The sequence below is a fragment of the Fukomys damarensis genome, unplaced genomic scaffold, assembly GCF_012274545.1.
Source record: "Fukomys damarensis isolate Sample0158 unplaced genomic scaffold, DMR_v1.0_HiC HiC_scaffold_21, whole genome shotgun sequence".
In the NCBI taxonomy this organism is placed as follows: Eukaryota; Metazoa; Chordata; class Mammalia; order Rodentia; family Bathyergidae; genus Fukomys; species Fukomys damarensis.
Window position 1 is genome coordinate 24,514,178 of NW_022900933.1, and position 25,768 is coordinate 24,539,945.

Sequence of the window (25,768 nt, forward strand, 5' to 3'; positions counted from 1 at the left end):
TTTACAGTATTTTTAATGTTACTGTATTTTGGGACTTTCATTTTATCAAATCTGATATGCTACTCTAGTAGTTTCTGACTACAATTTCTTTGCTTAATTTAAGTATCTTTGAATAATCATATTTATTTTGTATTCTGTATCTCTTCATCCCAATATAAAAAACCTGCAATCTATTTCTATTTTATCTAGTGCTTCCCATTCATTATATGCTACATTTTATAATGTCCCTTTTTTACTGCCTGATGAAAAAAAATAATTGAACCCATAAAACAAAGCCTAAAATGATATTACTAGATTCTTATGAGTGTATTTGTTCTCTTCGGAGCAATTCTAGTAAAACCAATGAATACCTGCTTAACATAAATTCAATGATAGATTTTATGTATATATCCAAGATTTTAAGAAAAACTTCATCAGCTGTTTCTCAGACAAAGGTCTGCCGTCTAGAATATACAAAGAACATTAAAAAATCAGACCTCAAAATTCAAATCCAATCCAAAAATGGGCATCTGAAATGAACACACATTTCTCATCCAAAGAAGTAAAAGCAGCAAATAAACATGAAAAAATGTTCAACATCACTGGTCATTCCAGAGATACAGATGAAAACAATGCTGAGATCCCATCTCACCCCAGAGAGAATGGCTGCTATCACGAAATCAACCAATGACAAATGCTGGTGGAGCTGCAGAGAAAGAGGAACCCTGCTCCACTGCTGGTGGGAGTGCAGATTGGAGCAGCCCCTGTGGAAATTAGTATGGAGATACCTCAAAGAGGTAGGATTGGAGGACCCACTTGATCCAGGTATTCCTCTTCTGGGTATCTTCCCAAAAGAATTAAAATTATCACACCACAGTGATATATGCACACCCATGTTCATAGCAGCACAGTTTGTAATAGCTAAAACTTGGAAACAGCCCAACTGCCCATCAAATGTAGACTGAATGAAGAAAATGTGTTTTTTCTATAAAATGAAGTGCTACTCAGCCATAAAGAATGAGAAACTATAGATATTTATATCTAAATGGACGCACATTGAGGCCATACTCAAATGAGATTAATAAATCACACGTGTGTAAATACCGAAGTTTCACTAGTGTGAAATACTAAAAGTGTAAATATGATCAAAATGTAAGTACTGAATAGTTTCTCTAGTATGAGAAAATGAAAGTGTAAATAAGGACTAAAAGGTAAAATAGATAATGTGAAACAGGAAGAAAAGGAGCAAAGAGGAAAGAGAAATGGGAGAGGTAGGGGAGAGGAAAGAAGAGAATGGAATTAAAGTGAGAAAATACAAAAATGGAAACAAAGTCTGCGTAAATAGGGAAGAATAGAGGGGTTGAAGGGAGGACAGGAAAATGGGGAAAAATAAGAACCAAGGTATATTATATAAAGGTGCAAATTTCCAATGATGAATGTCATTATTTTGTATACCTAAAATGTACCAATAAAATTAATTTTAAAAAGAAAATATTTAAACCAGTTCCATAGAACAATACAAATTTTAAATGTTTGAATTCCACCAAAATTATTCATATAATTTTCAATAAGTTACATAGCTTTGGTCATTTATAATATTTATTTTTCTTTCTTACAATAGTTAGAAAGTTTTCTGATCCAAAAATTTACTTGATACCATGTGTTCTCCATAGTCAGTGGAGTGTAAAATATTGTAAGTTATTAGTCAGTTGGGAAATTTGAATTAATTGGGAGAGGAGAAGCACAGTTTTTGGTTCAGGGCATGCTCATAAGGGAGAGAAGAGATGAAGGAATGGAAGTGGATTAAGGAACTTGGACTGCCCAGCTGCATGGAATCAGTGTACCAATGGCATAAAAAGAAAACTGGGGGAGAAGATCATTAGCTGATGATTTTCTAGGAGAAGCTTCTTGTGGTTGCTTTTCCTGATGCACGCTTGGCTGTTCTCATCTGAGGAGGAGCTTGGGCCCTCACTTCCCTGGGAATGACTCCTGTTCTCATCAAGGGAGCTCTGATCTCTACCTTGAGCATTGCTTCCTGGCTCCAGGGTAGATGCCTCAGTCAGTAGCACAGATCCTGCTAACTACTGGTGCTGGTTTCCTGGTTTCCACCAGTCGTGTTTGTGGCTTCCTGGTACAGATTCTCAATACGGACAAGCATGAGATATTGCTGTGGGCTCTAGGCCACTGGCTGCTCTTGTGAAGACATTGCTTTGGGTTTGAGGCCTTCAGCTGGATTTGTATGAGGCAGTGTCGTGGGATCCAGACCCTTAGCTGGATTCACTGGGTCTCTAGTGTGCAGTTAGATCTCCTGCACTCCTCTACATTTGACTTTTTGGGTGAAAATTATAAAATAATTCTATAAGTTATGCATCCTATATTAAATCTATTCCCCTGCAAACTTTTATGGCAACAGACATTTTCCTATTTTAAAACAGCCCACTTGGCCTTATTACACATAGTCTGATTCTAGAATGTTTTACTAGCTGCCACTCCAGCAAAATGTACAATGGTATAGTTATTTTAAAGCAAAAAAAAAATTGTCTTTAATCCTTTAGAATTCAATATTGTTATGGAAACATTTCAAAAGCTTTAGTTATGAACTTGTGTTGGCTGTAAAACTCTATTTTCTTTGTAACTGTGTGAACAATAGAGACAATAAAAATCACAATATTTTGAAAAGGAAATGGAGTGAATGAATGTAAAAACATATTGGGAGGCAGAGTATTGGTAATACAGAACAATCAACATGAAATATTTTATTAATTTCAAAATAGTTTCTTAAGCGGGGAAAGGAAGATACAGGGAAAAGCTTGTGTCTAAAAAAGAAAGAAAAATGAGTGAACATCAGGGCAGAAAATCTTTAAAACCATGTCACATAATGAGAAGAATTGACTGAGTGATATTCAAGCAATTAAGGAGATACAATAGATGAAATATCAATCGACATATACTAGACAATCATCATAAAGGTATCCTACCTCCAATTTAGAGTAGTTATATGCAAGAATAATTATAAATCTATAAGGCTGTTGTTTGGATTTATCATCTGTCTGTCAGAGTATTGACATGCCTTTCTGAAGTAAACTTAATATAAACTTGGAGGGGGAAGAAGAGTATTGAATTTTCCAACAACTAGTGATGATTAACATTATTTTAAAACTTTCCAGTTCAGTATAAAAAGGTTTTGAGCAAAGACTAAAAGAAGGAAGATATGAAGAAATCTAAATGCTATCCACAGTAAATATAAATTCTTGGCATCTGTGTCACCTCTTAAAATGAGAGCTTCTTCCTCTTCTCTCTCTATCCCTATAAAATTAAGTCCCCAATATTGTGTGTGTGTGTGTGTGTGTGTGTGGTTTTTTGAGACAAGGTCACACTATGTAATTGAGACTGACCTGGAACTCACTATGTAGCCTAGGCTGGTCTCGAACTTACACAGTCCTCCTGCCTCAGCCTCCTGAATGCTGAGATTACAGGCGTGTGCCACCATGCCTGGCAAGTCCCCGATATTTTGAAGTCTTGTGTTATAAATTGACCCTTCCATTATTTAACTTTTAAAATTGTGCATATTGTGCCTTCTAGAACTGGTATTAAAAACCTAACCCAGTGATGTGCATTGGGAATGAAACATCATAATATGCAGATATGTTTATTAGTGTATGTTCGTATTACAGAATAGTGATGTTTATTTTGGGGAAATGTATCATATATGTAACATACTTTGATCATTTTCAACCTCATTTTCACCTTCGCCCTCATCTCCTTTTGATACTAGTTTACTTTATGCATTTATTTATTTATACATTTGGTTCCTCATATAATAGAAAACATGTGATATGTAACCCTCAGGTCTGGCTTATTTCACTCAGTGTGATGCTGTCCAGTTTTAAAGGAATTCTTCAGAGCACATTCTCCTAGCATATCATAATCTTTCCACATCAGAACACTTCTATGACTATAAAATTGCTTTCTAACTTCATTTTATGTGCCCTTTGTGTGTTAAATTTTATATTGTGTGTGGCCAAATTTGTCTTTTATTTATCTGTTGTGGCACAAAGAGCTTGTTAGCTTGCTGCTTTATTTATTCCATGAAGAAACTGGGTTTTTGGGGGGCATATATCATTTGTTCAACAGATTTTTAAAAAATTTATTGTTTGTTATAAAGAAGGATATAAAGATATTTGAAATTAGGCTAAACAATAGATAACATGTCCTGTCAAACTCTGTTGAGGATAAAACCACTTTATCATCATATAAAGAGATTATTATACTCTTCACCATTGATAAAAGGTACAATACTTCATAAAATTTCATTTTAATTTGTATGTTTTAATGTACAATGGTATTAGTACTTAATGTACAGTAAAAATGATAATAAAAAACATGTATTTCATTGCTCTGAAAAACAGTAACCATTATTGTTCCTAAATCAACAATTTTATTTTGATATTAACTAGTGAATTTTCTATAAATACTGGGATCCTTAAATGATTTTTGAACTGGCATTATCATTTTAGTTGTCACTCATTAGTACTATTAATAAAATATTGAATATAGGTGACATATTTTTATGAATATCATCAGTGTATCTTTTTTATAATTAATTTTGGCAATGGTATGAACCCAGTATTGGAGGTGATGTAAGTTTATAGATTTCTTATGTTTTTGTGGCCAGTGCCACAGCTAGCAATAAAATGCCTGCTAAATTCCAAAGCAGAGTGTTGGATCTGCTCATGGATAGTAGAGATAATGAAATTTGAATAAGAAGAGACAATTTGGATGAAATAAATTGTAAGAATTGTTAGAGCTCTTGGTTAAACTGTTGCCATTTTAACTGGAACATGGAGCCAGGACCTAATAAACTATGAAACTGAAAATCCATCAAACATTTACATATGCAGTACAGTATCTTAGTTAAAAATCATCAGAAGATGACAAATTAATTATGCTCACCTAATTCCTAAGGGTTGAAGAAAATACATGAAAACTTTAAAAATGTGCTTTAACTTTACTGTTCTTTTTTCCCTCATTAAATTTTTTGGAACACTTAAGGCAAACAATACAGTTACATTCATCACTAGGATCTTGTACTTTTACATGAAATACCTTGGTTCGTATTTCTTTTCCCATTTCCTTGCCCTCCCTTTACCACCTCCACACTTCCCTCTACAAAAAGGACAAGCACAAACAGCAACAAAAAAATTAAACATAGTTTGGTAAATCTTATATTATTATTTACCTCCATATTTTTAATGAATTCTTTTTATTTTACGGTATTTATTTGTGGTGCTGAGATTCAAACTCAGGGCCTCACTTATGCTAGGCAAGCTCACTTCTGTGACCTTACACTCCCATTCCACGGTCTTTATCACGGCAGCGCAGTTTGCACAACTTGAAAGCCTGCCTTGTCCCCTATGTGCTATTTTTCAGTGCTGTGGATGTGAGGACCTTACACTGTATGCTGACTGACTGCAGAAGACTAAGCAGATAAGACTATAGACAACCATTTTTGGTTTTGATACTCTCCCTAATTTAGGATTCTAGTTGAGATATACAATAAAATATCCATACTCATTCAGGAAGAATAAGTTCCAACATTCTCCATTAATTTATTCCTTCCTTTTCTGATAGATTGAATTCATTAAATAAAAACAGTCCTGCCAGGCATGGTGACACACGCCTGTAATCCCAGTACTAGGGAGGCTGAGGCAGGAGGATCACTGTGAGTTCAAGACCAGCCTGGGATACATAGTGAGTTCCAGGTCAGTCTCAACTACAGTGTGAGACCCTCTCTTAAAAAACCCAAACAATCAAACAAAAAACAGTCCTACAATCCAAAGCAACCAGATCATGTAGAGAAAAGTCCTGGCAATAGAAGCACATTTTCCCCCCACTAAAGAACAATAGCTATCTGAAAAACAGTGTTCTTTCCTTCATGGCTGAAGAAAACAAAGGACAATTCATTGTTATGTAGTAAAATGATTACATTTTGCGTGCCAATATCACGGTCTGTGAAATATTGTAGAATAATTTTACTACACACATATCATCACAGATTCAGCATCTTTACAGTGACCTGTTTAGATGTCAGTTATGATAGTATCAAGGAAGGATTACTAATTAAACTGCACTCCATTGCTTCTGTTTCAAATTTTCTGTCTCTTCTTCTGTTATTTAATAACTACGTACAGATTCGATATCAAGTCATTTTTGTGAATTCAGGAGGGACTGAAATAATTTTCTAATAGCACATTTGCATTGACAAAACATAACAGGTTTATTTTCATGATAAAACAATGCCACCTTACATTATTTTTCACAAGGCAATTTATTTTCATCTTTAAAAAACATTTATAATTTAAGCTTGCTTTTAAAAACATGAAATCATAGTACTAAAACAGAAACTACAATATCTGATTGACTACCTTTCCCTATTCTGTCTTCTGTAACTATGTCACACACATTCACAAGTTACTGAGAATTCTTACCTTTCGCAAAACTGATATTTGAAAAGTTAAGCATTTATCTAATGTTAGATACTAAACTTGGTGAGGTAAATGAAGAATTCAATTGATGTGCTTATGTCCCTCTCGAAGAGTAATTAATGCCATCCTTTATGTCAGCCACTGAAATGTAGCCAAAGTATCAACTTAATTCATTCAGGTTATATCTCACTGCCAAATGATAATATGTGATAAGCTACAGTAAATTATACTCATCATAAATGATCTGTCCATAAAATTACAGACATATTTTTTAAATGTTCTACTAGTTAGGAAAGTTAAACAGACAGATTCATTGGGTGAGTTTTGTTTGACAGAATACAATCTCAACAAATATTTTTTCATTTCATTTCATTTATTGGTACTTTTAAGTATACAGTACAGTAACATTCATCTTTGGGACCTTGTACCTTTACATGACGGATCTTGGATCTTATTTTTAGCCATTCCCCTGCCCTCCCTTCAACCCCTCCACCCCTCCCTATCTGTGAAGACTTTGTTTCCATTTTCTCATTTAATTTCATTCCTATCTTTTTTCCCTACCCCTCCCACTTCCCCTTCCCCTTTGTACCTTTTCTTCCTATTTCACATTATCTATTATAACTTTTAGTCCTTTTTTACACTTTCAGTTTCTCACACTAGAGAAACTATTCTGGTATTTACACATATGCATCCTATTTATTTTGCCTTAGAGTATTATCTCGGCTGGGGATTTAGCTCAGTGGTTCACTACAGAAAAACCAGAATATCACCAAGTATCACCTCAGTCTGCATCCATTTAGCTATAAATGTCTCTGGTTTCTAATTCTTCATGGCTGAGTCATCCTTTATTTCATAAAAAACAAACAAAAAATTTCTTTATCCCGTGTCCAATTGAAGGGCAATTGGGCTGCTTCCAAGTTTTAGCTTTCACAAATTGTGCCTCTATGAACATGTTTATACATACACCACTGTGGTACGATTCTTTTAATTCTTTGGGGACAATACCCAGCAGGGGAATAGCTGGGTCAAATGGGCATTTAGCTCAGCGGTTCCTCTGCTTGCCTCACAAGTGCAAGGTCCGGCGTTTGATTCCTGGTTCAAAAAAAAAAAAAAATCAATGTCTACAATTTTTATGTTACTATGTGTGTTCATGTTAAGAGTGTGCGACAATTAGAGTGTGCTGACCTTTGGGTAAAATGTGCATGGTTTAGAAGTCATTCTCAAATATCCCCTTGACCAATTTACTTTAAATAGTATAGATTAGCAAGATCTCATCTCCCAATATGCTGCCTGTTCTTTATTCTTTAGAGAAATTTACCTCATTTGACTTCATATAATAACTATTCATTTGTTTGCCATTAGATTTCCAATTAGAATTCAGAATTCTTCAGGGATAACACTTAGTCTTCTACCAGCCTCTGTGTATGGACAATCTCCTTAAATACTTGTTGCATGAATAAGTGAAACCCTGAAGTGCTGTACTAATCTTAATCCTGTTTTGTCATCTTTATGTTAATTGTGAATTTTGGAATTCCAGATTTTGAAATGCCAGGTTGAAAACTGAATTTGGATATCTGGTCAAACTTTACTTCTACATGAGAATTCACCATTTAAACAGATTTTAAGAAAAAGAATTTGCCTCATCTCCTATCCCATATTCCCCTTCTACTAGTAAAATTCTTTAAATGTTGTACCAACAATGGACTTACTGCTATTTGGCACTTTGAGGTGCAGGGCATGATACCATTTAGTTTTATTAATGTAACTTGTAACTGCCTAGAGACAGCTGAGTATTAAGCCAAGGCATTACTAATCATCAACCCTGGGAGAGCACAGGGCAGATTTGCGTGTGTTTTGTGTAATTAACAATTACTGCCTGGATTAATAAGCTTTGTATACCTGTGAACATCAAACCATGAAGTTATAAGGGAAAATAATGAACCCTCACTTAATTGAGGATTCATCGTACTGCAGTAAAACAAATGTTTTAAAATGAGTTTTATTATTTCAAGTTCACAGCAAGCCCATTAGTCATCAGGGTAAGTGTCTTGACATAAACTATATGATTATGCACAACAACCTTGTAAAAAGGGGAATATTTGCTTCCGATATTAATGAAAAAGATCGAGAGGTTAAAATAACTATGTGTTTTCTAAAACTATTTGCCAGTATCAAGTAAATTTAATCATATAGCTATCCTTTCATCCAGACATTTAATTCTTAAGAAGGTAAAAACTAATAATTCACAACAAAATTATGCATGAGAATAGTAGTATTACCACCATTGTTAATATGTCTAAATGAAAACAAATCAAATGCTCAATATTGGTAGAAATTAAAAATATCTTATAATCTACCGAAGCAAAAAGTATATTGTAATGAGAATAAATGAATTAAAACTTCATACAACAATATGGATGACTCATGAGAATTCACGTTGGGCAAGAGAAAGGAGGCAAAAATTTACATCATATGTGTCTATTCTCATACAACACAAAATAACCAAAATTCATGTATTCTGTTAGAACTTAACACAGTGAATTTTCATGGATGATATAGTGATCTTAGGAAGTTATGTAAAGCTACTTCTGAAATACTTGTTTGCTGAATGTTAACTTGATTGTGCAAGTAGTTATGCTTCCTAGAATCCATTCTTATAGGGTTTGCAGCTTATCTTGGAAGATGAGGAGCTCAGGAACTCAGGTCAAGCGTAGCTATTGGTACTTAGTCACACAGTTAGATACGGTGATGGACGGGCCCAGTGACACGAATCTAGACCAACACTCCCATTAAGTACTCTGCAGCCTTCCGCTCCTCTTTCCCCTTGCTATCCCTGCTGGCCCGTGGAGACCCTCGGGCCTACAACCAAAGAGTTAGCTACCAATCAAAGAATGGCAATTGCTTTGTAGAAACAAAATTCCATAAATCCCTTTGTAAGCTTTGCATTCAAGACTTGACTTTGGTGAGCAATATTTTAGGATTTTGAATTTCTCTTTAAAATCCCAAGCTCTCAGTCCTTTTCAGCATCTCTACCAGGTTGGCTAGGAACTCATTTTGTGATCCTCTTACTCTTAACTCCAGATTTTACTTTCCCAGCTCCTCTCTTATATCTAAAAAGTATAAATTATGATAAATTCTTTTTCACATGTCTTCTATTTTATTCTATCTCACATGTCTTCTTTGAAAGAACTCCGACTGATACATTACAAAACTCTTTGTTGACCTGAGTGTGTGTTGTATAATGTGTCAACTTTTGAAAACATTTATTAAAACTTAACATTTAGTTTTATAATTTTCCATTTATATTGTAGTGAAATGCTTATTTACAAAACTGCTTCTAGGTTGAGCAAAGCATTCATTTCATATGACATCAAATTCAATTTTAAACTCAGAAAATACACAAATACCATTTATTCTCACAGGGGAATAAAATTGTTTACCTTTTTATCTGTAATAGCTATGTATCATTTATCAAAAGTTCTAAAGTGAGAAATTATTGTGTAGTACTCTCTGATGTGGTCACCTAAAACCTCATTAAATGTTTTCTTCAAAAAGCCTGTAGGTTTCCTTTAATTTAAAAAAGTATATTACCTGGCAGTACTATAGTTTTTTTTTAAGATATCCACTGCATTCACAGGTTATTATCTGAAAATAAGAACTGAGCTGACTTTGCACAAATAGAATTAGAAATCTCAGATTCTTCTCCACTTACCAATTTACCCAGCATCAAGGAAATATGGATACAAAGCAAGTATTGCTGGAGAAGTAGTTATTGAACAAAGGCAAGGACTATAGTCAACATCTTTTCTATAGAAGTGTAGTGTGCTGAAGATTTAGGTTGGGTGTGTCTGGTGCTTGATCACACTGTGCTAGTCTAAACACTTAATACTAGTAATGCTATGCATCATGAACACCTGTTTCCTCTCTACAGAACTGCCTGTGTGACTCAGTTGCCATGATTGTGACTGATTCCCTTAAAAGCAAAAACCTGCATAAACAGGTTGCACTGCTGCTCTTCTTGGTTGGAACTTACTCATCTGGGGTCACCCATCATGGCTGGAGGAGCTGAGTTTCCATTTGGGCTCCCTCTGAGGTACCAGGATTTCTCCTCTGCATTCCTTGGGACTTTGTTCTGTGCCTTTGTCTTCTGCTCATTTTCTCTATATCTTTTCATTTCACAAACTGTCACTGTGATTCTTCCACTTAATTATTGAAGTCAAAGACAGTCTTAAGGACCCTAAAAACATCAATATCCCAGCTCAGAACAGCAAAAGATTTTTCCATGAACTGGCATAGATGATGCTCCTACTTCATTCTTGCTAATTTCTCCAGGAAAGAATGAAGCACAATCTAACTAGAGCAGTGGTAGGAAAAGGATTTAGCCAAATGTAATATAGCAGTAAATGAAAGAAAATCTGCTGGTTATCTTTGCAAATTCTTGAATATCTCTTACAATTTTTATCTCAGTATATAGCACAGAAAAGCTTGCATTAGGAAGGGATGAAAGAAATCTAATTTTTTGGTCTGCTTACTATTATATGATGTTCTCATCTTTTATTACAAGTACTTTGGGGAATCATCTATTTATCCATCTATTTAAATATATATATCATACTTTCATCATCTTTGATCTGCTTTTCCTCCAAACTGTCTCCTCTCCTGCCTTCTCTATATCCCCTCCTACATCACCAAAATGTCTACTTCCCTGTTTCCTGCCATCTGTCCTCTCTTTTACTCTTTAAAGTATGTATGTTTTGAGTTTCTCATATGAGTGATATCATGCAATATTTAAGACCCTGAGTTTGATTTATTCCTACAGACATTATGGTTTCAAGGTACACCTGTTTCCCAACAAATAACTCAAATTTATCTCTACTTATGTCTGAGTAATTCTCCATTATGTATACACACATATATGTTTTTTCTTCAGTTATTGATTTGATGGTGGGCATCTAAGCTGTTTCCATGGTTTAGCTACTGTTAATTGCACTGCTAAAAACATGAGCACACACAAATTGCTATAGCATAATGTCTTTAACTCTTTTCAGAATACGTTCAGGAAGGATACAACTGAGTGAAACAGAGTTTTTACTTTCAGTTTTTGAACAATCTCTGCACAGATTTCCATGAAGGTTGTACTCATTCTCATACCTACCAGTAATGTTGGAAGATCCTCTTTTCCCCACATCCTGACCAGTGTTGGTTGTTTTATTTCCTTCATCGAGTAAGAGATAACCTCAGAGTTGTTTGGATTTGCATTACTTTAGTGGCCAAAGATTCTGAATGTCCATTCATGTAATTATTGGCTATTTGTCCTTCCTCTTTTGAGAAGTGTTTATTCATTTCATTTTCACATTTTTTGACTGGATCATTTCATTTGGGGAGAGTTAATTGTTTAGTATATTTTATATTCTAAATATTAGTCCTCTAATAGAATAGTGTCTGGCATGGCCAAAGATTTGGCTCAGTGATTTCACCACCTGCCTGCAAGCTCAAGAGCCCAAGTTCAGATAGTATCTGGCAAATAACTTTTCTCATTCTTTAATGTTGCCTCTTCACTCTCTTGGCTGTTTCCTTTTCTGTGTAGATTTTTAATTTAGCGTAATTCCATTTCTTGTTTATTGCATTGCTTCTGGTGCAAATGGAGTTCCCTTCAGGAAGTCTTTGCCTATGCCTGTATCTTCAAGAGTTCTTTCTTTTTGATCTTCCAGTAGATATACATTAAATAAAATAATATAGTTTAAATACACTTTACATGTCATAAGAAAATAATTTTTGATGTGCATAATCAAACGAAGTCTCCATCTTTAATCTCGGCTATGAGATAAATTTTCTTTTCTGAAAATTCACACTGAATGTGAATGTAATTGGAGATAGGGCTGTTATGGAGGTACCTACATAGGGTTTATTTAGGTCATTAGAATCAGCAATAATATGATGTCTGGACTCTTTGTAAGAAAAAGGAAAGCCATACATTGAAAAACTACGTAGAAACATAGTGGAGATGTGTTTTACAAGCTATAGAAACCGAACTTGTTGACACACTGACTGAACTTCTACACAAAGGATTGTGAGGAAATAAATTCCCATTTAAGCCACCTAGTCTGTTCTACCTTATTGCAGCACCCCTGGCAAATGAACATATTCTCCAAATGGTGAAACTATAAATGTACCTCACAATTAATTTTCAACTCAATGTCATTATCTGGTAAATGTAACCAGCAAGGCTCATTTATCAACCTGATATTGAATACATATTTTGAAGTTTCAGTTCTCTCTTATTCCTTTTGAAAAGAAAAAAAGATATTTCTCTAGAATTTCTTGCAACCTAAATTTCTCTATCAGTCATTCTAAATCCATGATGAGTTAGCTAAAGACTAAGTGCATTTAGTATTAAACAGTAACTCTAGACAGACTAAATAATGCCTTTATATATGAATATTTCCAATTTTCAAATATGTATAGATAACATTCTGCCAAGTAATAAAATCATTTACAAGTATTTTCAAGTTCAGTATAGTGTTTTGTCTCTTAATAGTGGGTATTTAATTTCTGTATCTCAATTTTCATACCATACTATGATTCCCCTTGTGGGACTACTGTGACACTTGAAGAAGGATAAAAGCATCCGAGGGCTTGGAACGGGCTCTACTTAAAAATATACCAAGCATCTGGCATCCCGAGGCAGTAACATCATGAGTTCTCCAGACCAGTCTGGACAACTTAGTGACTTAGCAGAATTGACTCTAAATTAGGTGTCTAAAAATAGGTGGGAGATTTAGCAGAGACCTTGGTTTCAATCCCTAGTACTGAAAATGATTTATTACATTTCTATAATTCTTGTTATATTGAATAGACCTGACCAGTCATCTTCCTGCATTCACTGGAATGATGCTGAAAATGGTCTTGAGTTTTATAGTAAAAAGCTGTAACTGCTCAGCAGGAAGCAAATCAACTTAAACTCTGCTAATTTCCCTGAAACTGTGTAATTGAACTTGTATCTACAGGGTATCTTCCTTCTCTGATGCACTTCAATGACTTTTGTAAAATTCCTAATGTTTACTAAATCCAAAAGCCTTTCATAAAGTAAAAAACCACGACAATTGCATTTGGCAAGGATTCCAAGGTATCTCTCTGTTCTGTTATTTCCACAGTGTGTTGTGACCATTTCTTTTTGGAAAACACAAGTGTAAATATCACACCAAAATAAATAATGTGTATTATTTTTTTAAAGTCTAATCTTTAAAATATTGAGTGAGGTGTAACAGTTTAAAAGTCAGGATGTCACTAAGTTAACTCAGGGAATATAGTGACAGGCACAATTTCATATTTCAAAAAGAGGCTGGATTTCTGTGACTCTTCAGCCAAACTTATGCAGAATAATATGGAAATCAAAATATTTAAAATGTCCAGAAAATTTATCATCCAATTTCTCATAGAAAGGACATTACTTTATTAATTCTCCTTCAGAAAGTTCAAGAGTTCACATCACTCCATGATCATTTACACAATATACTTTCAATCATTTTCATTTGTTTTACATCATTTCATCTTATTTAATTCTTTCTGCCTTTTCCCACACTTACCAAATTACATTGAAAGGAAAAACTTTATTTTGCTATGGTTTTCTGGAATTTCCAACAATCATTTATAACAATAGCTGGTAAACACCTAAAACAAGACAGAGGCTCCTACATTGAATTATTTGTTTATAGAAGGATATTTCAACTGTGTACTGAGATACACAGATATATTTGATATATCTTCAAATGAAAGCAATGAAAATGGAGAATAGAGTGATCCTTTTTTTTGCTGTTCTTTCTTTTCTCTCAGTTTTCTATTTTCTTTGTTCTTTCTCATTTTTTTTTTACTTTATGAGTGAATTATGGAAAAAACAAAACAAAAAGGTGAGGCGGGGGGAGCATAGCAGGAATGAAGGTACTCAGTAGTGCTATCTAAAACTTGAAAATAAAGAAAAGGAAGTGTAAGCATGCAGAGTATGCCACATCAAAAAGAGTGTGAATAATTTTTAAGGAGTTCATGATATGTCGTTTGAAAATATGCTGCAGTAATATTGATGATTTGAGCTGAAGTCAACTGGATAAAATAGCTAACGCAAGAAGAGATGTTCCTTGAACTCCTTTTCTGCACAAAGAGAGAACCTCCTAAATAGAATTGTCATTCCTCCCCTCACCGCCAGGGGAGTTTCTATAACCAGGGAACTCTCTGATTGCTTGCAGGGGAAGAAGAGACAGGAAGTTCATGGCTCACTCAACCAGTCTCTGTCCCTGCCTATCATAGCTCTCTATTCTTTTAAGGGTTCATTCAACCTTCCTAAAAATCATTAACTACATCCCTCTCCTTAAGATTTTGAGTAATAAAATATACCATAAGATTGTGTATAAAATCTTGTTCTTGTGATGCACTCTTTCCTGTGATGCTCCATAAATATAACAAATTAGGAAATTTGTGTACGGTCCTCCATAATCCGCCTTTCACATTATTTTATTTATTTACTTTTTCCAGTACCAGGAATTGAACTCAGGACCTTGTGTTTGCAAGGCAGGCACAGTGCCGCTGAGCTCTTCGCATTATTGGATAGAACCATTGATCAAGCTAAAGTAAGGAGCCTAGAAAGACTTTCTACCCTTCCAGAAAAAATAAATGCATAGTTCAAACTTATACATTTTCTACTAGATTCACCCAAAGAGAATTAATTTTCTAGGAAGAAAGCATTTTTGTTTGAAGTACAGTTTCATATTTATTAGAATCATCAATTTCCCTAAAATTATTAACATATAGACTCAAATTATGTTTTCAAAATTATTTGTAAATTTTAATTGCCAAATTAATAATTGCAAGAATTTATGAGGTACAATGTGAAGTTTTGATATATGTGTAAAATATGGCTGATTAAACAAGCTAATAAATATATCTATCATCACACAGATATACACATGGGCACATTTATATGTATGTATTTTGTGAGAATATTTAAAATAACTAAACAGTTTTTAAATTTGTAAAATATTAGTACGAATTATATGAATTGAATGAACTTTTAGTATGTTTAATGAACCTAAAATATTTATTCCTCCTGTCTCACTGGAATTCTTTGTTTGTTTGTTTTTGGAGACAGGGTCTTACTATGTAGTTCGGACTGCTCTAGAACTCACTGTGTAGCCCAGGCTGATCTCGAACTCACAGTGATCCTCCTGCCTCAGCTTCCCAATTGCTGGGATTACAAGTGTGCATCACCACACCCAGCTTAACTGGAATTCTTTACATTTAAACAACTTTCCAACATCCTTCCCCTTCCCAATTCTGGTAAACACCAATCTATATTTTTGTGCTTTTTTTTTTGATACAGTATATATAGTGAGGCATTTCTCTTCTTCCTGTTTGATTTGCGTAGTGTATTCCAGTTTCATAAATGTTGGTAAAAATCACGTCGTACAGAGTAAACATTGTGTACTGCAATCACATTCCAATAAAAAGGAATGTAGTAAGCAAGTGATTTTATATAAATACATATATATATATACATACACACACTTTTTTTTTTGTTTTTTTTTTTTTGTACAGGGGATCCAACTCGGGACCTTAGGCTTGCAAAGCAGGCAGCAAGACCACCGAGCTAAATCCTTGGCCCCTATCTATCTATTATCTGTCTATACCGCACCTTCTTTATCCATTCAGTTGTTACCTTTTCACGGTAGCAACTTCATTTGCTTTGGCTATTACTCAGAAGCAGAATTGCTTAATTATATGATAGTTATATTTTTATCTTTTAGGAAAGTTTTAAGTAGTGTTTTCCTAGTAGCTGTGCTAATTTACATTTCTATTAACAGTGTACAAGAGTCCTTGTTTTTTGTTTTGCTTTGTTTTCATTACGTTTTTGGTACTTTTTAAGTATACAGTGCAGTTACATTCATCACTGGGATCTCGTACCTATACGTGATGTATCTTGGTTCTTTTTCTTTCCCTATTCCCCTGACCTCCCTTCATCCCCTCTACCCTTCCCTATGTTGTTTTCATTTTTCCCTTTTCTTACATTTTTTCTTTTCCCTTATTTATGTCTTTCTTCTCCTATCGAATCTTAATTCAATTTGTATCTAATTTAATAATATTGCTTCAATAATTATTTTTCTTTAAATGTTTATTCATTATTCAATTGTCAATCTATTATTCTACTATGTATTTTATTTATGAATTGAATCTTTGACATATACTCTTTGCATACTGTATGGGCATATTTAAATCTTGGAAAATTATACTTTTGCTAAGAAAAGCAATGACATTTTCTAAAATAAGAGAGTTTATGTGACTAATGAAGAAAATCATATGTATAAGAAAAGAGACCGAGGGCCAGGGATTTAGTTCAGCAGTTTGGTGGCCTGCCTTGCAAGCACAAGGACCCGAGTTCAATCCCCGGTACAAAAAAAAAAAAAGAGAGAGAAAAGAGACCAAGTGCTACAGGTGTCACAAGAATCCTTTGAAATGGAGATGTACTGAGGTTCTTTGCAACTGTATTTTTACAGCACAGGTAGAGTCCTAATATCCTCCTAAAGCAGCTTCGCTTACTCCTAAAATATCATATAAGTCACTTCTTGAGGATTGTTACATTTCCTAATTTAATCTATACTTTCTTATTAAAATAAGGAACTCTTACTTGGTGTGATTTCATTTCCGCTGTCTTTGCGGAAGTGACCAGGAAGTGTCGTAGGTCCCAAAGGTGCACAAAGACCACAAAGAACTGAGGAAACCGGTCCTTCAGCGGGACTGAAGCTTCCGAGGAATATTTCACAGATGTTGAGTGTAACTGTGTCACCGAAAAACCACCAAAGATAGTTTTATGGAAACTTTTAAAGATCATCTTTCCTCATTCACAATTTTGTTTAAGGACCCCACTGTTTTCTTTAAACTTTTTCATCATATGGAAGTTAACTGAGTTAAATCAGAGCTGAATCACAAAAGAATCATTTATCTGAAAACTCTTATTTCATTGTGATTCTTCTAGCCTCAGTGGATGGAGAAATATTGAGAATCAGTTTCAAACATTGCTTTTTGGAAAAGAAGCTTGCTCTCCTGTTTAAAGATAGAGCATGGATTCACAAATAATATTTCAGAATGTGCTTTTCTTTAATTTTTTTCCCTTGACCTTTTATTGTTTTGATTTAATTGAATGGAAGTCTGAGAACTATTTTATTTACAAATAGAAAGTAGAGTCATATTGAACAATATATTATTTGCCTTTTAGCACACAAAGGAATAGTCAATGACTTGCATTGAAAGGGAAATTCTTTTATATTCATGTCATCCATTGTTGAATGGCATTTGACATTTGAAGAACATTAATTTCACCTCACATTTCTTCAAAAAGGAAGAAACAGATTTATAATGTAATCTATCCAAGGCCACAAAATTAGTATCAGATGAGGAAGGAGCAGAATATTAAATGAACCAGGACTTTATTGGAATGGAAGAAAATTTAACTCTAAGGCTGATGTTACCTTCAAATGCCTTTGCTCAAATCTCAAACACTGTGTTGACACAGCTACTTCAACTCCATTTCTTAACCAAAGTCAAACGTGGCCTGATGTTGTCTCTCAATCTTGGTACCAAATATTTTCAAATTCAACAGTTCTGATTGCTGTTGAAAGAAGAACAAAGAACTTCTGAGGATCATTATTATTGGCTTTATTTCATGCTGTTGGAATAAACAGTGAATATATTTATCATATTTATATGTCCTATAGCTCTTGGTTTGAAGTTCAGTCAATGTTTGCATAAGTAACTAAAATTAATTTCCCCATTCCATTCTGTGACAGCAATTTTGAAGTGTCATAAATTCTGAGACAAGTTCATCAAGCACAAGTAATTGCTAATAAGTGACAAGCAAGTATTTTATTTTGTCTTTAATTAGTAACTGTAGAGTAACATATTTCCTAGAATATAATATAATAAAAGCAAATAGTTAAATAATTTCAAAAACTTTTTTATTTCTGACTAGAATAAAATTATGAACAGGAATTGAAAAATTATAGTATGCAATGAATATAAATAGAAATCTCCATGAATGATGTCATTTTAATTGAAAAGAAAAATTTCAACCTGCATTCAATTTCAACAAGTCAAATAAAAGTACCATAACTCTCAAGTCTCAAGCAATTTTCTCTTTAATATTGCATTTCACTTTTTTAGCAAAGTAATCAGAATGTTGTTTTGCAAAAAAAACATTTATTACTTGGTGTGTGGCTATGTCTTACTTCTCAGTTGTGTTTTGCAGTCACGTCATTGAAATAGCAGTTAACAGATCATTTATCTAGGGATCTGGAAATGAATTATACTGTCATTAAAAGTATAAACACAGAATGCACAGTGAGTGGCTTCCAAAACTATGTCAGTAAATATGTGCAAGAAATACTGACATATCTATTAATATGTTTATATTTGATATCTGCTTTTTCCCTGAAGTACATCTGCCATGCAAATTTGAAGAGAACATTAATTGGGCCAGTTTTTCTCATCTTTCATAGAAATATGTAAATGTTCAATTGTAATTAATAATGATAACTAGTATCATAGTTATATCATATATGCCATGTTGATGAACAGTATCAGAACTCATTATGATATAAGAATAGTGCATTGGGAAGACAGAAAGGAAAGTGTCAGGCACTAGAAGATATATGTACAAAATCAAGGCTATCCCGTGACTATTGTAGACAGAGATACACAAAGTTGTGTACTGCTGTTATTCTTAAAGAAATCCCTTCACTTACTTGGTCAATTGGAATTAAGGAGCTAAGAATTATAAAACAGCTAATACAAAATGTAACACAGATGTTAATATCCTAGTTAATGCCTCCCTTATAGTTGTGATTCTTTTGTTGTATTGTTTGCTCTTCAAAATAGCCCTACCATTTATCTAGCTATGTTTCATACATCAATCTTCACGGTAAGACTTGTGAAATTTGTACTACATATCAGAACTTTCTCAAACATATTTCTGATTCTCAGGGTGAAGATTTGATCAATGTGTGCTCAGACAAATTTGATAGCCAGACAGTTGGAAGAGATTACAGCAGATGCGGTCATTGTTCACAACCCCCATATTTCTTAGATTTTCTTCAATAAATTAGTTCCTCTCAAATTCTTTGGGGTAAACTGAAACACCACAGTGTTTGAAGCATGCTTGCTCAGAATTTTTTTTTAACTTTGAGCAAACAAGAAAACATATACAAGTTGTAACATGATGTTGATGCTTAAAGGATGGATATGTGCAGATTGCCAAACTAAAGATCATTTATTCACCCATCAATTCATTCAACAATATTTTTATTTTATTTTATTTATATTTTTTGACATACTGGGAATTGATCTAAGGACCTTCACACTGAGCTGTATCCCAGCTATTTTTTTATTTTATAGTTTCAGACAGAATTGCACTAAATTACCTACTAAGTTGAGCCCAGATGAGGCTCAAAAGTAAAATCCAACTCACGCAAATTTCCATAGTGACTGGAGTACACATATACACCATTAAGCCTGGGACAATTACATTTGTAGAGAACTGAGTATATTATACTCACTGTGACAGAATCCTTTTAGATACAAGATTTTTAGAAAAGACTGTGTATAAATAAATATCCAAAGTAATGTAATGTGGAAAATATGTTCATCGTCAAGGTAATATTTGAACAAAGATATAAATGATAAAATTTAATCAAGTTAATTTGGGGGAAAAATAGCCTACTAGGAAGTGAAAAATGCAAATACCAAAGCTTGAGAAAAAAAGCTAGTTAACACGGTTTGATTGCAACCAGCACACCAGTAGGACAGAAGCTCAGGAATCCAGGGAGACTGTGGTGAGAGGTGATTTTGAAAAGTTAGCTAGGAACTAGACCTACAGGACAAGAACTTTTGATTTCATTATCAGTGCAACAGAAAATACTAGGATCTTTGCGACAGGCAGTGATGTGTGATGACAGTCTGCTGTACAAATAATATAATAATATTGGAATGCAAGCACCAGAGGGAGGGACCATGGAGGAGGCTATTGCCTGCTTCCAAGCAGGGGATGGTGGGATTTGGAGTACGGCTGAAGTGAAGGGAGTGGTAGGGAGTAGTGTTTGTGAATTTTTGAAGGAAAATCCTGTGAGATTTACTGATACATGGGATGTAGTTTTAAGAGCAAGGAAGGAGTCAAGAATTATTCATACATATTTGTATTAATTGGCTTTCAAATTGCGAGAAACAATATCTGGCACTTCAAAACTTAAAGAAGAAAAGCTTTAATTTGCTCATGTCTTCAGTCTATGATCAGCTATTTCCAAGGCAGAAATATCATGGGAAAGAAAAGCTTCTCAGGTCATAGCAAGCAGGAGGTGGACAAAGAAAATGTAATGGAGAAGAAAGGGGTAGGGATTATATACATATATATGGCATATATACGTGGTATATATACCAAGGCCATGCCTCCATTACCCACCCAAAACCCACAGAGTCATGTTTTTCTAATCTACTAGATTTTTTTATGATTTAATAAAGTTGACAAGTCAGGATTAGCAGTGACAAGGTCACCACCATAAACTGTATACCAAAACAGTATGTCCTTAAGCTCTGCTTAATACCTGAAGAAAGTTAATAGCAACTTCATAATTCAATCTAATACAATGCAGCTCTCCTATGTACAAGTGGAAATGCAGTAATCCCTTACAAAGTCTGAACAGTTCCAAAAATTTTCAAAAGCTCAATATTAAGTGACTCTGCTAATCTAAGCAAACTCTTTACCTGTGACTTTCCATAAAAATAAACAAGTTATATAATCCCAAGGTAAAATGGCATGTAGTAAATTTTCCCTTTCCAAAAGTGAGAAATCCAGGACTACAAGAAATAGGACCAAACAAACAAACAAAAAAAGAACAGCATGGCAAATATTAATTCCATCAACTCTTCGTTGAACATCAGGGTACATGGTAGTGAGATGTGAGTTCCATAGGATCTACATAGCACCACCCTTAAGTCCTTCAAGGTTGCAGACTATGTGTTTGCTCTCTTGGGCTACCTCCATTCTCAGACTGCAACTTTGCTCTCCAGATATTACACATTCCTGTCATCTTCAATTTCCTGAGTTCTCCCTTGAATGTTAACTTCATCCTGACAGTTTCAACCTCTGCCCCCTAAAGTCTTCTTTGCCTGATCTTCCTGGCCTTCCTCTGAAATTTGGGTGGAAACTTTTGTGGTCCTACAACTTGAATTCTACCTGCCATTAAGAACCAGCCTCATATGGGCACTGCCAAGGTCTGCTGTCTGCAGAAGCAGTAGGCAGGACCCCTTAGACCGTGGCAATAGTGAACTCTGAGTGCCTGGATGAGTGAACACAATGAAATTAATCCTTGGGAATCAACTGCTTAGTTGGTCCTTCCCTAGCAGGGGTTCCAAGAAATCTATAAAAAAAAAAACTTTTGTACTTGTGAGTCTGCAATTGTTAGGGTCTTTCTAATTCTTATAATTCCCTCAAGGTATCTTTCTTTGTGTCCCTGTACAAAGTACTTAGATTGTTTTTAATGGTGTTTATCTTTTTAACAGTTAAATTTTCTTGTGCCCAAAAATTTCAAATGATTCTTACTAGGTCAAAATTTAGGTTTTTACCATTTTTTTGTGCTCTGCCTTTTGGCTCAAATTGTCACTATAAATCTAACTAAAGGCATCCAGCTATCCCCACACCACAGCCAGAAAGTTGGTAAAAGCAGTCTGAAGTTTTTTGTTTGTTTGTTTGTTTGTTTGTTTGTTTTTTACCAGATTAGTCCACCTCTCTTAATCTTAGCCCAGGGGCAATATGTAGACAAATTTCTGCCAGAGTGAACACACATGATAGGTAGTCCAAATGACGATGATGCCCTTGCTCCTGATTGAATCCACCTGATCTTCCCATATTTGGATGTATTACTATCAGTGTTCTGATATTCTGAGCTCTGACTAGAATCACTCATCAGGCGCTGCTCATAGCATTCTGGGGATTCTCTAGCTGGATCTCCAAACCTTTTCAAACTCCCCAAAATCAGTTCCAAAGGCTTCTAAGCCACACAGTCAGGTATAGTCACAACATGATGCCACTCCTAGTGCCAGTTTATTGTATTAGCTAGTATGTATCCTCTTGCTGAACACATATTTGAAACTCATAAATTAAAGGAAGAAAAATCTCATTGGCTCATGCTTTCAGTCTGTGACCTACTGGCTTCAAAGCAGAAATATCACATGAGGAGGATGTGAAGGAGCAAAGCTAATTAGTTTATCGTGGCTGGGAAGCAGAGCAGGGAAACAGTGATGGAGAGGAATGAGCTAAGGATCACATATAATAGCTAAAGTCACACCTCCATGACCTACCTATCACCTCCAGGATTAGGCTTTACTAACATACCAGGCTTTTTAATCCAATGAAATTGGCAAGTCAGAATTAATGTCCACAGTTTTGATCTTAAGCAAGTGAGAGTCGTAATGTTTTCTATAAAGGGAAGTGCACCAATACAGGTTCCAGGTTTGAGGGATACACACATTCTGGGCATTTTCAGTTCATATGCCTAATGCAAAATGAGTAGTCAAAGACTTATGTAAGTTTGAAATGTGAAGAAAAGGATAGACATGGATATCTACAGATAGACAAATAGATAAGTATATGTTATATATGTGTAAAATAACATAATAATTACTTAGTGGCATCAGGATTTTATTTAGATACAAGGAATACACACTTTAGGTAAATACAAAAGAAACACTCTCAGAACAATGAATGATGTGACTCTCATTTTTATTTTTTATTTTTGTTGTTTTTTGGTACAGGGATTGACGTCAGGATCTTGTACTTGCAAGGCCGGCAGTGGAACCACTCAGCTAAATCCCCAACCTGTAACTCTCATTTTTAAAAGTGAGGAAAATAGGGCTGGGGATTTGGCTCAGTGGTTCTGTCACCTGCCTCACAACTGCTTTTAGAAAGCAATGTCAAATTCGCATTTTATTCATTGACATCTTTTATCTATTGCTTCTCAAGTGGGATTACAATTATTTACCTATATCTTGCATACCCTACTACCTACTAGTTTTCACAAGGTTTAAGTTTTTAATTTTTAGATTTGAGTCTTAAAGGAAATGTTTCAGGCTGGTATATTTTATCTTACAATCATAAGATAAGCTAAACTGGGAGATGTCAGACAAATTGTAGTGTCTGATACTGAGAGAGAGAGAGAGAGAGAGAGAGAGAGAGAGAGAGAGAGTGTGTCCATGTGTTTAAAGTCTCAGAATTGTTCTACGAGGATACTAGCCTCGTAGTATAAGTGAGCATGGCAGAGGTTTTATGCAATGTATTTTAATTGAGTCACTAGGTACACATGGAAAAGTGAGAAAAATGTAAGAGTGAGTGAGGATATTATGTCCTGTATAGCACTGGGGACAGAAACGGCACTCACACTTGTCCATTGAGCACACTTTTTCAAGGCTCTACAATCCTTTGTATGTCTGCTCAGTGAGAAACTGTAAGTTATCTCCAAAAGCCCCGGATGAATAGCGTTATGCCTCAGTTTTCCGGACCTGACTACTCCATCATTTCTCCTCTGCTGCCTCGCCTGCCAACATTTCTTAACATCGAAGACAGAGTATTATCAGATGTGTCAACTCAACTTCAAAAAAAAATGATATTAGATGAGGAAGTTACTTTTCTAAAAGAGGGCTTGAGTCTCTCTCTTAAATTCAAACATATTTTGCTTGTATTAAGTTCCTCTGTTTTTATGCATTAGTGAGCTTTGCATTATTACTGAAATACCCATGACAGCTAGTTTATGACAAAAAGTTTTATTTAGCTCACAATTTGGAGGTTCTAATTTTAAAACTGGGCATCTCATAGATTCAGCCTCTGAAGAGGGTGGTCAAGAGAGTCACTTCATGGTAAGTGCTTGTAGGACCAGGTCGCACAGCTCAAGATAGTAACCAGGGAGACCTGAAGGTGATCAAACTTCTCTCCTAAGAGCCCTTTCACAGAATAACCAATCAGTTGCATGAGAACTGCCTTACTCTCTTTGGAAAGCATATTCCTTGTTGACCGAAGCACCTCCGTTTAGTTTCAAGTTCTTAAAAGTGTCACCCCCTTTCAATACTGCTTTTTGGGTTTCCACACTTTAGCATTTGTACCTTTGGGATCACTTGTATGATATCCAAACTACGCAATTCATCTGGCAAGAGAACGTTGTTTCTGATTAAATATATTTATATCCATATATATACACATATTATACACATTGCATACACATAAATTTTGATTTATGAATACCACAATCTGATACATATCCTCAAGTAATGAATAAAACATAGACTAAGGATGTGCACAATGTCCTTCAAAGCATTGTATATCCTAGTGAAACCCTGGAAATATTGTAAAGGTACAATAATAAAAAGTCAAAAAAGTTAATGAAATGAACAATAGGTAAGATTTCCAATAATGACAAATATCTTTATTTGCCATGGTTAAGATGTAAAAAGGGAAGGGTGGAGGGGGGAAAGGAAGAGCAGGGGAATGGGGGAAAAATAAGAACCAAGATCCATCATTTAAAGGTACAAGATCCCAATGATGAATGTAACTGTACTGTACACCTACAATGTACCAATAAAGAAAAAAATTATGATGTATTACCCTGTAAATAATGAAGTACAGAAATTGTTTTTCTAATGTCTTACATAATTCAATACAACAATCTTTATAAATGTACAGAGATTTATTTTTGTTATTTGATTTTACTGGGTTTTCATGATGTAAATTATTACATATTATTACAGGTTTATTAAGTTTATTTTCATCTATAATAAATATACTGTAGGTATTTTAAAAGATGCAGATTTCATTATTTTTTCTAGACTGACAAGTCCAGTGATTTTCACTATGTATATAATGAGGTTTTCACAATAGACACATTCCATTAGCTAAAAGACATGCTACTAGTATCTTACAGTTGAAGATAGAAAATAAAATACAGGGTTGGGGATTTAACTCAGTGGTTCTGCCATCTGCCTCACAAGCACAATGATATGAGTTTGATCCCCAGTACTATTTCTAGACTGACAAGTCCAGTGATTTTCACTATGTATATAATGAGGTTTTCACAATAGACACATTCCATTAGCTAAAAGACATGCTACTAGTATCTTACAGTTGAAGATAGAAAATAAAATACAGGGTTGGGGATTTAACTCAGTGGTTCTGCCATCTGCCTCACAAGCACAATGATATGAGTTTGATCCCCAGTACTATATAT

The 25,768-nt window shown here is 34.6% G+C and overlaps 1 long non-coding RNA gene across 1 annotated transcript in view; it reads right to left on the bottom strand.

Moving 5' to 3' along the window:
- Nucleotides 1–7,539: 7,539 nt before the first annotated feature.
- Nucleotides 7,540–25,768, bottom strand: part of LOC104856766 — a 44,041-nt gene continuing 25,812 nt past the window's right edge. The window contains exons 3-5 of the long non-coding RNA XR_778700.2: nt 17,978–18,117; nt 17,137–17,286; nt 7,540–7,556 (exon numbers count right to left, since the gene is read on the bottom strand). This is a non-coding gene — a long non-coding RNA (uncharacterized LOC104856766). The remainder of the gene's footprint in view (nt 7,557–17,136; nt 17,287–17,977; nt 18,118–25,768) is intronic.